Below are 14,869 nucleotides of genomic sequence, written 5' to 3'. Positions count from 1 at the left end.
AAAGAGAGGCGCCATCTTCTGGTCAGACCCTGTAATTCAGTGAAAGAGTGGAGTCGGAGTAAAAAGATATGCAAGGGGGGGTTCACTCCAGTGGCTGGAAGTTGGCTGGCGTTTGACTGGGAAGGGCCATTTTGAATGGCTGCTACTATAGGATAAAATGTAAAAAAAAAAATCTTTCCAACCGGACTGAACCCATAAGCACGGAAGAGGATTAGGGCCACTGTAAAAAAAAAAAAAAAAAAAAAAAAAAAAGTTAAAATTTTATTTCAACTTAGTATGGGGAAAAAACAGAATTCTGACTTTAATCTCAGAATTCTGACTTTTTTCTCAGGATTCCAACTTTAATCTCGGAATTCTGAATTTTTTCTCAGAATTCCGACTTTACTCTCAGAATTCTGACTTTAATCTCAGAATTCTGACTTTTTTCTCAGAATTCCGACTTTACTCTCAGAATTCCGACTTTACTCTCAGAATTCTGACTTTACTCTCAGAATTCTGACTTTTTTCTCAGAATTCCGACTTTTTTCTCAGAATTCCGACTTTACTCTCAGAATTCTGACTTTAATCTCAGAATTCTGACTTTTTTCTCAGAATTCTGACTTTACTCTCAGAATTCTGACTTTAATCTCAGAATTCTGACTTTTTTCTCAGAATTCCGACTTTACTCTCAGAATTCTGACTTTACTCTCAGAATTCTGACTTTACTCTCAGAATTCTGACTTTACTCTCAGAATTCTGACTTTAATCTCAGAATTCTGACTTTTTTCTCAGAATTCCGACTTTACTCTCAGAATTCCGACTTTAATCTCAGAATTCTGACTTTACTCTCAGAATTCCGAGTTTACTCTCAGAATTCTGACTTTAATCTCAGAATTCTGACTTTTTTCTCAGAATTCCGACTTTACTCTCAGAATTCTGACTTTAATCTCAGAATTCTGACTTTTTTCTCAGAATTCCGACTTTAATCTCAGAATTCTGACTTTAATCTCAGAATTCTGACTTTTTTCTCAGAATTCCGACTTTACTCTCAGAATTCCGACTTTACTCTCAGAATTCTGACTTTAATCTCAGAATTCTGACTTTTTTCTCAGAATTCCGACTTTACTCTCAGAATTCTGACTTTAATCTCAGAATTCTGACTTTTTTCTCAGAATTCCAACTTTTTTCTCAGTATTCCGACTTTTTTCTCAGTATTCCGACTTTTTTCTCAGAATTCCGACTTTAATTTCAGAATTCTGATTAATCTCAGAATTTAGGTTCTTAATGTAGATGGGCACCATGAAGGAAGAGACAAAGATGTGAGTTGTTTGAGGTGGCCAGTGACACATTGGTGGAAAATGGTGGAATTAGGCAACTTTTTACATTCCTGAGGGGTCCCCTCATTAATGGAGGAGCAGAAGGTCATTAAAACAAGAGAGCTAGTCTCTAAAACAGACATGGCTATGGCTTGATGCTAACATGTTTGTTAGCTGTCAGAATTCTGAGATTAAAGTCAAAATTCTGAGAAAAAAGTCAGAATTCTAACAAATTCAAATTTTAACAAATACAAAATAAGCTTTTCTTAAATGAAAACATTTCTCCCTTCAATATAAACTCTAGCTGTGTGTTTATTGTTTTGTTAAGCCTGTTATCTAGTTAAATAATTCCCACAAGGTAATAAGAAAATATACTAAAGTGTTGCAAAAAATTCAGTATAAACTATAGAAATATGTGTTACTCTAATGTAGCTCAATAAATGCAGCTGCTTCCTACCCACTGCTGGAATCCATCAGATCTGATGACTTTAATAAGGCTGATCCATTCTTCACACAAACTTTTTCCACTTTACAAAATTTACTCAAGTTAATTTTACTTAGTAAGAATTGTTTTAAAAAACTCAAAAAAAAAAAAAAAAAAAGATTTACTATCAAATGTATTTTATCAACTAAAGATGTACTTTTGTTTTGCTAGATAATTTTAGTCAACTCATATTTTATCCAATTCCAAAACTTAAATAAAAAGTACCGGCTGATGGTTTTTCTTTGCTTTATTTTCAAATATACTGAAGTACATAATACTCAACTAATCTCGGACTTAACTGTGTACTTTTCTTTTTTTTTTCACTTTCAATATATACTAAAACTCATTAAATGTTTAAAGGAGCAAAAACAAAAAAACAACAGAAAAACAGTTTTAATCCATAAATACAGTCTGTATATTAACTTGCATCTGTGGCCTCTATTAAAACCATTAAGGCAAGGATGCATTTTTTGTCTTGTCTCTAGGGGTAGGATGCAAGTGTTAGAAGTATGTATTGACGTGTGTGGGTGGAGCTATAAGTGGGTGTTGGCGTGTGTAGGGGCTGAATGATTGTCTAATAAATATCACCTGGATCTGCTCAGGGTTCTGTTTGTCTGATACAGAGAGAGGCTAAGGCAGGGTACCAATATTTCTGTAGACCGCAAGTTTAAAGCCTATTGCGTCTGCAAGTGTGTCTATTTTACAATCTTTTACAAAAAAAGAGTACAATAAACATCCCTAACTGCAGTTAAGCTTTATTTGTCCTCCTTGGATCCAGCGCATCGAACAGATCCCTGCTCTCCTCTCCGTGACTCATTTTTTGGATGATAGTCACTTATATTGTCAACAGAAAGGCAACACTTTGATGCTTTGATGGAACTGTGCATGTAAGACAATGGACCACTCAGCCATTTTGGACGCAAACTGTGAGTAAAAGTGAATGAAACAACCTGTGGCATGTTGGATTCAGTTTATTCATTCTGTGAAGTTCATTTTTGCTTTGGACACAGTTGATGCTGGTTACCACTGCGTATTTGGATGCTGTGGCTGCTGGTGATATTATTCAGCCAGATTACTCAAGACTGAATGAACCTGTGGAAAATATGGATCACTCATTTGTGCATATCAAAGAAGAGAAGTTGGATATTTGATGCTGTTACTGCTGATGCTTAAGCCTTAATCAAAGTGCAGACCTGGATGCAATATTGGATTGTTGATGTATGGATGCAGATTTATGCCCAAACCTGCTTTTTGAATGTTTGTGTTGCACTCTTTGCTGGACATTAATATAAGTGGATCAAAGGCTGATTGACATGTAAATGACACTCGTAGCAATGATGGTGTTAAAAGGAAAACTTTTCCTACTTTGAAAAGGATTTGATCTGGACCATAGAAAAGCTGCAAAAGGAACGCCAAGTAAGAGTGAATAAATTTAAAGGCATGATAACTGCTTTAAAGGCACACTATGCAACATTTTTCAGATAATTAATGTGTTCCATAACGTTTTAGATGATTAAATGAGTCATTTCAGGTTGAACAAAGGTATTCTCGGCCGCCCTGGTGGTCTGTGGGGGAAATACCGCACTTGCAATTGCAGGAGCACCGACCCGCACCCACAGGCTCTCAAGTCTCGCGAGAGTCGGTCTTGCATTACGGCGAGAACTGCTACACCCCCCAGTTAAAAGCATGCTCGTTGCTAGCACAGTGGCGATCTTTGTGCAGTTATGCTACGTTCACACCGGACGCAGCAAAAGCAGCAAAATCGCGTCTGCTGCTTCATTTTTGCTGCTTGTACCAGTTAGTTCTGACGCGCGGCTGAAGCAGCTTTGCTGCTCTGGCTGCGCGGTGCAAAAGTGTGTCTGACGCGCGTTGGGCAGAGCTTCACTATCCTATAAAGTAGTTTTAATATGTTTTTAAGTGAGAAAATACACCTGAAAACGTAATCAGTGCAGTCAGTTAATTCAGATTATCATCCTGCCTTCCAATATTTTTTCTGTCGGAGCCGCTCAGACCCCCACATACCAGCGGTGCGCCGACAGTAGGAATCCCTTCATCAGCAGCCTCTGGCCAGGTCGCCTCCTCGCGGTTCACCGCGGCAGCTGGTAGGTGTTTTTCATGTAAATAATCTAAACTGCAGGCACCAGGATAATAAAAGCCAACTTATTCTGCCGGCAGATTTCTGCATTTTAAGTTAATTTAGGCGTCAATAAACTGTTTCAGAGGAGTGATCATAGCGCTCTGTATCATCAGCGATGTGTCTCTCTCCCAGCCAGCTCCCAGATCAGCTTCTCTGATTGGTGGACGTGGCGCGTCGAGCAGCAAAAATAAAATTTTTCCATCTCGAGCAGCAGCGCGTTTGCGGCGCGTCACGCGCGTGAGATGCTTAAACGCGCCCGACGCGCTGCGCCTGCTGCTCAAAACGCGCCGCGGGACCTTTTGCTGCGCCTTGACGCGCGTCAACCATTGACTTTGCATATAAACTCGCTGCTTCTGTTGCGCCAGCTGCGTCCAGTGTGAACGCAGCATTAGTCATTCGTTGCGTTCGCCTGTCTGCTAAGCTCAAACAACCGCGCCTGGCTTGACGGAGAAACCAGGAGAACAGCTGTGCATATTTACGACAGTGCACTTTTACTTTCGCCCTCTGGGGGGAGCCTTGCTGGAAAATCAACACCGGTTGCATAGTGTACCTTTAAAGGAGCTCATAGAGAGGAATGAAGATGTTTCTCAGGTGAAAATTCAATTGGACATGTTATTGCATTTGCATGAGGAGTAGTGTTGCACCGATACCAGTATCGGGCGTGGCCCCGATTCAGCACTAATATGGTGGTATCAGTATCGGTGAGTACCAACTAAGAGGGCAGTGATAACCATTTTGAAAGCCAAAAGTTTATTCAATTATTGTCACCCATCCCAGGTAGGCAATAAAAAGTTTTACTGGATTCACTTTGTATTAGTCTTTTTCCTGTTTCACAAAAGTAGGCAGCAGCTTGACAAAGCCCTGATGGCGATTATTTACATCCAAGTAGGATGCAGTTTTTCTTATACACACACACACAACAATTTCAAACAGATGGTATTAGTATGGTATCGGTATCGGCCGATACTGCACGGCCAGGTATCGGGGCCAAAAAATGGCGTCCCACCAGTCCCTCCGACCACCATCAGTAGGATGCAGCCCTTGGACACAACAACACTGAAAGCCAGGGCTTGAACCGACAACCCTGCGGTTGCAGGACAAGCTCCTGTTGTGAACTCCTTTCGCTCATTGTGTCAAAACGATTATGTATGAAAGTATATTTTTTATTAATGAAGTGTTAAGGGGTTGCTCAGTGGCGCAGTTGGTAGCACTGCTGCCTTGCAGCAAGAAGGTTGCGGTTTCGATCTTTCTGCATGGAGTTTGCATGTTCTCAATGAGCATGCCTGGGTACTCCCGCTTCTTCTTGCGACCCCGCTTGGGATTAGGCGTGTAAGAAAATAGATGGATGGATGGATAATCAAGAATCAATATAACTAATCTTTTTATATATTTCTTTAAAGAGGGACCTCTGCAGGTGCCGTATCAGCCTCAGTTTAGCTAAAAGGAAAAAAATAAAGCACTTAGCCCTCAATGTTTATTTTATTATTTGCTCTTGTTCACAACTAATCAAAAAGAAGTTAGATGCTCAAAATAAAGGTAATTTAGCGGTTCTGCGTACGTCATATTGGTCTATCAGGATAGATACCGTTCTGATGAAAGAGATCCAGCGCCATTAGTTCCACATAGTTCCCAGTTCCTCCCACCTGCTGCTGATGTTCTACATCACATGAACTGTTATACGGTTTCCAGCTCTGGGCCTTAATGGCTTTTTTGTTTCCGTTTTTGAAATGAAGCAGATTAAACGTGTCACTTTACTTTCACATCGCCATTTTGTTTCACGCACTTGCTGTAAATGTCGTCGTCTGCTCCAGTGAATACCATCACTTGGGGCGATACACCCAAACAGTGAAAAAGTTTATTAGCAGAGCCAGCGTGGGAGCAGTGTGTTCAGCTCTGGTTACAGTGATGGAAAACTGGGACCAGTGATCTTCATTAGTGTTGCTGTGGCACACCCATAATGCCCCGTCATTACAGAACCATTTGTCAGTATTCGCTGGCTGGCTAATCTTTGCTGCGTCCCTATCTGACATCATCCATGCATTTAATTTTCTTCTTTTCCATATTGTTGACCTACTGAAACACTTTCCTCACTGAGTTTCTTCTCATATCCATCCAGAGAAATTAGTTTTCCTCTTCACGGTTTGTCATCTGAATTTTTCATGAGACGTCACAGCGGAAGGACTCCTGGCAGATCTCATTATTCAGACAGAGTTGCCAGCCCCTATTAACTGGGATGTTTACAACAGACATTCGAGTTCCACTCTGCAGCTCAGAGAGCATCTTGACTTCCAAGTTAAACCAGTGATCAAACCAATAAGGTAAATGGAACATGTTGTCTTACAACTGGAGTTGAACAACCTTTATGAAAACGTTTCCTTCGTCTCCAATAAAGCACATAATCTACGGTGTATTCTTTATAATAAGGAAGGTCAACAAAGCGCTGTCTACTACAGTGAGGAAAATAAGTATTTCAACTGTGAGACTGTGAGAGAAATCACAATATATGGTTTAACTATTTGTATGATACAGCTGAAAATACGTATTTGAATTCTGACCCTCAAAGACCTCTTAGTCTGCTTCCAAAATGTCCACCTCCGCTCCATTTATTATCCTTAATTAGATGCACGTGTTTGAGGCCGTTAGCTCTATAAAGTCACCTGTCCAGTACATACAATCAGTAAGAATCCAACTAACATGTCCAAGACCAAAGAGCTGTTCAAAGACACTAGGAAAAAAAATGGTTCATCTTCACAAGGCTGGAAATGTTGGAAACTGCCAAGCAGCTTGGTGAAAAAGGTCCATTGCTGGAGCAATCATTAGAAAATGGAAAAAAGCTAAAAATGGCAAAAACGCTGAGATACAATGGATAAGTTATGAGCACGCTGGCACACATCGACATACGGTAAGTATTGATGCTCAAATTTCCCGACGTAATCCAGCATATGCCATACTTGGGCCATACGTTACAGGTAAGTTAACTGAACGTTGACATTAAGTGTACGTTACTCATAAGTTATTGCGTCTAGCTTATCCAAAACCTATGAGTAACTTATGCATAATTTATCAAGACCGTGTTCCAGACGACCTTTGAACATGTTTCTAACTTACAGCTACTGTATATTGTATTGGCAGCATTTTGGTGAGAAAGGAGGTTCACAGGAGGAAACCATCAGTTCTCCAGACTTCAGACGTTTCACAAGAGATTGAGGCAGTGTTGTGCCTGAACGCGTTCATTGAACGAAAGTTCATGAACTCGTTCATATTTTGGGCGAACGTGAACTGAACGTACTGTATTACTGCCTGATGAACGTTATTGTGAACTCGTTCATTCTGGTGTCTGTGAACGGCACGCTCTCTCAGTTCAGCTCCATTCAATAGGTTGCCAGATTTCTATAGAGTCCTCCAGGCAAAACCCCGGCTAAATCACACCGTAAACAAGCCTTAATATGTAGCGGGAAAAACACCCAATCTGGCAACACCAGCTACCAGCGTCGTAGCCTACAGCCGTGTGCGTCATCAAAACAAAATGCATAGTGGAAGCTACAGCAGCATGGAGGCGACCATGGAGGCGACAAAGCAGCAGTATGATCACTTAAAACAGTTTTATGACCAGGTGGTCGGTGAGGATGATGGCAACAATCTTACATTTCTCTGCAAACTTTGCCCGCCGGCTTTCAGTAAAAAAATCCGCATTTAAACCTGCCTGGTATAATTTTCCAGGATTCCTTTTTAGTATGTACTGAAATGAAATTTCAAATGGAAAAAATAATAATAAAAAAAAAAAAAACATTTGCACCTTAAAGACTACTTTCCTGTTTTTCTTTTAATAATTCCTCATAAAAAAGACCATTCAAGCAGCACATGTTTCCTGATGTTTTTCAGAATATTCTTTAGGGGTGAAAGCTGCAGCTGCTACTAGTGTGAAGTGAATGGACAGCAACCAAGCATTAAAGCAATAATGGGGAAATGCTGTCCCTTCAATGCTAATGGAAACCCTGGTTGGATAAGGATTCAAAACTGGATATGAAGATGAAATCTGACGCACAGTTTCAGAGTTACAACTGATAAAATAATTGTTGTCTGTGGTTCTAGGTAGGCTATGGTGTAATTGAGCAATTTATGAAAAAAAAGAACTATGAACTAGTTCATTTTTTGGAACTGTGAACTTAGTTCAAAATTTTGAATTATGAACTATGAACTGAACTAGTTCATTTTAAAATGTGTGAACTGAACTTTGAACTAGTTCACGTAGAAAGAGAACTTTCCCAACACTGGATTGAGGATCCAGCAAGGCTGAGACAGGAATACATACTAGCAGTCCTCCAATATTAGCATGATCTCATCTATTTGACTCTGTTCCAGTTGTAGGGTGAGTGAGAAGGTAAGTGTGTTCTTCCTGCGTTCACACCAACGACCAACAACCTTCTTGGCAGACGTGACGCTGAATCTGCTTGGCGCCTCCGCATTCATTGCTGCCCCCCTCTAGACACTGGCTTGTGCATCATTTCATGGGCATTATGCTGCCATGCCTTATGCATAATTTGGGCTTTTGTTGGACAGAAGTTCTGGACTTATTATGAATACTCTATGTATACGTCCAAGATTGGAAAAATACACAGAACGTTAAGCGTATTCCAGCGTTTTAGAAGATTCTGGGATGTCGGCATACGCTGGCTAAATCGAGGTGTGACAGCACCATAAGCAATACTCTGGCCTGATATGTTTGACTCCCTCTAGTGGTCTGGAGCACTTCTGTTTTATGGAGCAAATTTGCTGTTTTATTATTTGCATCACTATCTTGAATTCTTTTTTATTCATTTGTTTTGATATAATTTGGTTTTATTTCAGCAATTTTAGGATTTTTGTTGGCAACATTTTTCTGTTGCATTACTTTTTTGTGTTTGCATGTTTTGGAGTTTGTATCACTCAAGTTTTTGTAACTTGTTCCGTAATTTATTGGGTATTTTCACCTGTGGGCCTCAGTACCCAGGTCTTTGGAAAGGGTTCCTCTTTATAGATCAAAGTTCATCTTCACAAACCAAGGAGATAACTGATAACTTTTTAGACCTGACAACCATATGCCTGAGCCCTGACAACCTTTTTTTTTCATGAGACCTTACAACCTTTTTTCTTAGTCACAACAGTTTTTTTGCCTGAGACTTTCCCAGTGTGGGTAACATATTTCTTGAGACCCAAGGATGTCTTAAAATTTGCACCATACTCCTGACCTGATCTGATAAACCAGCTGCATCAGAGACGGAACAACTTAAGTGTTTGATCATTGGCTCCCCACTCCTACACTTACTTTACATGATGCATCTCCCCAGACTGGTCATAGAAATCCAAGATGACCCGCCCACTCAGGACACTCATCTCACCAGCCTTCTCTTTGTTCAGACTTACAGTCTGGTTAGCCTGTGCTGACAGGAAACAGCTAAAGCAAAGCTTTTCCCCAACTGGTTGTCAATAAACTGCTGTAGGAACACAGAAAACACACGCTACTGCACAGATTATTTTACATTTATACTGAATGTTCATTAACCAACAAACCTTACATTGACACTGCTAGTTAATGGAAATGCTGCCAAAAATAAACGTCATTCTGTCCTGTAGTACAATAATAAAGCTTCTTTGCTTTAAAGCAGAATAATCGTGATAGTCTGTTCTGTTTTTATGCTCCTATCATACCTTGATGATTATATTATATCAGGAAACCGGAAAATTGTAATTTTATAATATAAATATTACAACTATTTCGTTCATCATCACCATCATCATCACCACCATCGTCACCATCATCACCACCATCATCATCACCACCATCATCATCACCACCATCACCACCATCCTCATCCCCACCATCACCACCATCCTCACCACATCACCATGATCATCACCACCATCACCATTACCAATATCATCACCATCACCACCATCCTAACCACCAAAACCACCATCCTCACCACCATCACCACCATCCTAACCACCAAAACCACCATCCTCACCATCATCACCACCATCACCATCATCACCATGATCATCACCACCATCCTCACCACATCACCATGATCCTCACCACCATCACCATCGTCACCATCATCACCACCATCGTCACCATCATCACCACCATTGTCACCATCATCACCACCATCATCATCACCACCATCCTCACCACATCACCATGATCATCACCATCACCACCATCCTAACCACCAAAACCACCATCCTCACCATCATCACCACCATCACCACCACCATCACCACCGTCCTCACCACCATCCTCACCACATCACCATGATCCTCATCACCATCACCACCATCCTAACCACCAAAACCACCATCCTCACCACCATCACCACCATCCTCACCACCATCACCACCATCACCACCACCATCACCACCATCCTCACCACATCACCATGATCCTCACCACCATCACCACCATCGTCACCATCATCACCACCATCGTCACCATCATCACCACCATCGTCATCACCACCATCCTCACCACATCACCATGATCATCACCACCATCACCATTACCATCATCATCACCATCACCACCATCCTAACCACCAAAACCACCATCCTCACCACCATCACCATCATCACCATCACCATCATCACCACCATCACCATCACCACCATCCTAACCACCATCCTCACCACATCACCATGATCCCTCACCACCACCAAAACCACCATCATCATCACCATCATCACCACCTTCACCATCATCACCACCATCCTCACCACCATCACCATCATCACCACCATCCTCACCACCATCACCATCATCACCACCATCACCACCATCACCACCACCATCACCACCATCCTAACCACCATCCTCACCACATCACCATGATCCCTCACCACCACCAAAACCACCATCATCACCACCATCCTCACCACCATCCTCACCACCATCACAACCATCATCACCACCATCCTCACCACCATCACCATCATCACCATCACCATGATCATCACCATCATCACCATGATCATCACCACCATCCTCATCACCACCATCCTCACCACCATCACCATAATCACTATCACCATGATCACCACCATCACCACCACCACCATCACCACCATCCTCACCACCATCACCATGATCACCACCATCACCACCACCACCATCACCACCATCCTCACCACCATCACCATGATCACCACCATCACCATCATCACCATGATCATCACCACCATCACCACCATCCTCATCACCACCACCATCACCACCATCCTCATCACCATCCTCATCACCACCATCCTCATCATCACCACCATCCTCATCACCACCACCACACTTGAATTTCAAGATCTTTCTCACAAAAATCACACAAAAGACAGATGTTTGGATCAAGGTAAGTCCAAGTTCAACTACTGGTATAAGAAGGCATGAGATTTGATAAAGAAAAAAACAAGTTCTGCACCCAAGCAGACCCTTCAAATGGCAACATTGGTCATATTAAAACATTACAGTAAGGTTTGTGATTTAACGAAGAACAGAAGCCAACAATCTAATGTAAATTCACTCAGCTCGGTTTATTGGCTTTATTATCAATCACATTCTATTTACACACAGTTCTCTCTTTCAGGAAAAGGTCGACACTAATCAGCATTTGATGCGCAAACCTGAATTCTATACTTTAGTAAATGTAAAACACAGAACAGCTGCAGAACAAACATTGACCCAATTACTTATTCCTAATAATCAGGATTTCACCAATATTCTTAACACTGAGGTTAACTTTTAACTTGTTCTTTCAATTGTTCTATGGTTTAGATTTGATTTTAGTTCCTGTTTTTCTTTCCTTATCTAAAAATCTACAGTTGCTCTTTGACTCCTGATAAACTGGACCCCCTACTGCAGCGACATCAACTGGAAGTCGGTCCATTCAGCCAAATATTTAATAATTACTGTTAATTATATTTTGGAACATAAGGTGCATTAAAGTAGGAATTTATACTCTGATTTCAAGCTTTTGTAAATATATAACCGCTGCCTGCTGCTTGTAGAGATGGCTACACGCTGCTGATTGTCTAAAATTGTGCCAATAAATTCTGTCTGGAGGTTCTTCCAGCTATCTCTGTGTTTGGTTGATTTTATTTCATTCTATTCTTTCAAACATGTCTGGTTTTTTTATAGTCGCACTGAAAAAAAAGAACACGCTGTATCTACTTTATTCAATAGTAGATGTTTTGCTCTGGCAGTAATCTGTTGGGTTAATTCAAAACAAATTTGTCACTTCGCTCCAAGGTCTTTGATCAATTGAAACTCAGAGGTTTTTGGTATTACATGGTGTCTTTTTACTCCATGAGCTGTTTGTTTGGTGCGTAGTTGAACTCTGAGCCCAGAGGTACAGGTAGGCTCCTGTGTTCTGTGAATGATCACCCCCCCTGACTTCTTCATGTTAACATATTGTGATGTTAACCTTAGCGGACAGCAGATAGGTGAGGAGAGCTTGTATGCAGCAAACATACAGACAAACAGATTATTTCAGGAAAATAAATTTTTCTCAGTGCATTTATTTTGATTAGTTTTTGAACATTTTCTGAAACATGATGATGCAGCATTTTCTTTAACTTTGTGACCTCATGCCTCATTTTCAATGTTAGGATGCCTGCTGTCACACATAAAGGTAACATTTCTATATGTATGCATGTATCTATGTAACATTATCATGTTCTCAAAGTACATTGATCGATAGATTCGTCCAACAGATGCATGTTTTTCTGTCTCCAGTCTTAGATTTTACCCAATATTATAACATTTTCTTTAATCTCTTTAGGACGTGAAATAACAGTGTTAAAGTAACTGAAGATGCTTAAATAGATCCTACAGAAGCTAGATTTCTTTTTTCAGTTTAGTTTAAACATTTATTTTTTTTTGCTAATAGGTGGCATATATCTATTAAACGGCTTGTATATTTCATTAGATGATTGCCTTTTCTGTTCATTTTCTGAGACATGGGCTCCTTTTAATACCCCAGATTGTTGTTCCCTTGCTCCCTTCACCTTTAGCAGGGTTAAGAGTAAGAACTCTATAGGAAAGGATAGGCTCTGGACTGCTGTGCTGAATCTGGACATCCTTAGCTCTTCTAGACATCATTACACGATGGACAATGCTAGCTAAATGTGGGACTACAACCTGTCAAGAACTACAAAAAACAAAAAAAGCTCCCTTCTAAACCCCAAAACGTATGAAGAGATTAGTATTAGAATGTCTCACACGTGAAGAAGTGATTTATTTTTGTTTGACTCCATGAAGTGGAATGTGCCCACTGTTCTCTATTTATTCACTGGTTTGCTGATTGAAAAAAGTGAAGCCACCGGCCGCCATATTGGTACTCCCTACCCCCAAGGAGATTCAAAGTAAAAATGCCTCCATGTGTAGCATTTGACTGCAAGAACAAGCAGTTTGCCGGCTGTGGGCGGAAGTTTCAGGTAATTTAGAGTCGTTTGATTACCTTACCAATACTCCGATGTATCCTTTTGTATAGTATGTAGCCTAACATCAGTCTGGCTATCTCAGACTGACTCAAAGACATTGACTGAGTTAGCCATTGACATTGCGTCTAACGTTGGGAAATAGAAACTAGAGTAAATAGAAAGTAATTCACTGTGAAATGTCAATGTAGTAATTATGTGGATGATGCTGTCGGAAAAAGTCATGAAATATATTGCATGTTATATTGATGGAACTCAAGCAACTCAAACATTTTAAAGGCTAACGCACAGACACAGTATTATAGTATATGGCATCATGCATGCGCAAATTGAAAATGGGAAAATACTATAGCAACAGACATGTACGTATAATTCAGCAAATTCAGTAAAATTTTGAAACTATATGTTATAACAACAACAATGTCATAAATCCATGTATATTACATGTACATCAATTTAGCACTTTTGCCACTTCAGTGTTATGCTAAATTAACACATTCATTTTGTTGTGATGGATTTGTATAATATGCTGTTACATGATTTATAGAATTCATTGACTTCATAATGACTATGCAAGGTGATGTACCTATTTTTTTGTTATAAGTTAAAGTAATCTATTTATGCTATGAAAAAGCAAGTGTGTGTCAAAGTGATGAATTCATCTTTATTTTAGGTGTTAGGTCCCCCTGAAAATGCTGTTAAGTCCCCCTTCTTCGATGCTGTAGCGCACGTATTGTTTACATTGCAACCGGTCTAACTAGGGAGTACCAATATGGCGGCTGGTGGCTTCACTTAAACCCCGTACTGCCAACGGATAATCCAGTGAACAGAGATCAGTGGCTGTGCCTATATGTCCTGTCCAAAGGATTGTGGGGAACCATAAAGCTCCTAGCTGCCGTGAGGGATACAGACGTTCCTTATGCTAACCGCATTGTCGCTAGGAAGCATCCTGCTAACTCTTCCTACCTCCTTCATTACTGCCAGCATAGCCTCTGTCTCCTTGAATCCCAGTCGGCCTCGGCAGATGGCCGCTCACACTGAGCCTGGTTCTGCTGGAGGTTTCTTGCTGTTAAAAGGGAGTTTTTCCTCTCCACTGTCGCTAAAAGCATGCTTAGTGTGAGGGATTGCTGAAGAGTCAATGAGTCGATGCAATTAACTGGTTTTGACTATCAGCTGGTGAACTTTAAAGTGTCTTGAGATGATATGTGTTGATAATTGGCGCTTTGGAAATAAACTGAATTGAATAAATGAGGCAACTCCTTCAAGCTATTTAAATTTTCACATACCCAGAAGTTCTGGGCGAGGAGGAGGAGTAGCAACAATCTTCCAGTCTGACTTACTGATTACTCCCAAAACAGTTAATACCTACAACTCTTTTGAACATTTAACCCTTAATTTCCCTGATCCAAATTTCAAGGCAAGAAAACCTCTTCTTTTTGTAACTTTGTATCGTCCACCAGGTCCTTACTCTGAATTTTTAGATGAGTTTTC

Source organism: Cyprinodon tularosa, unplaced genomic scaffold, assembly GCF_016077235.1.
Source record: "Cyprinodon tularosa strain WSP-4 unplaced genomic scaffold, ASM1607723v1 ctg195, whole genome shotgun sequence".
Classification (NCBI taxonomy): Eukaryota; Metazoa; Chordata; class Actinopteri; order Cyprinodontiformes; family Cyprinodontidae; genus Cyprinodon; species Cyprinodon tularosa.
Note: the sequence above shows the minus strand (reverse complement) of the source record.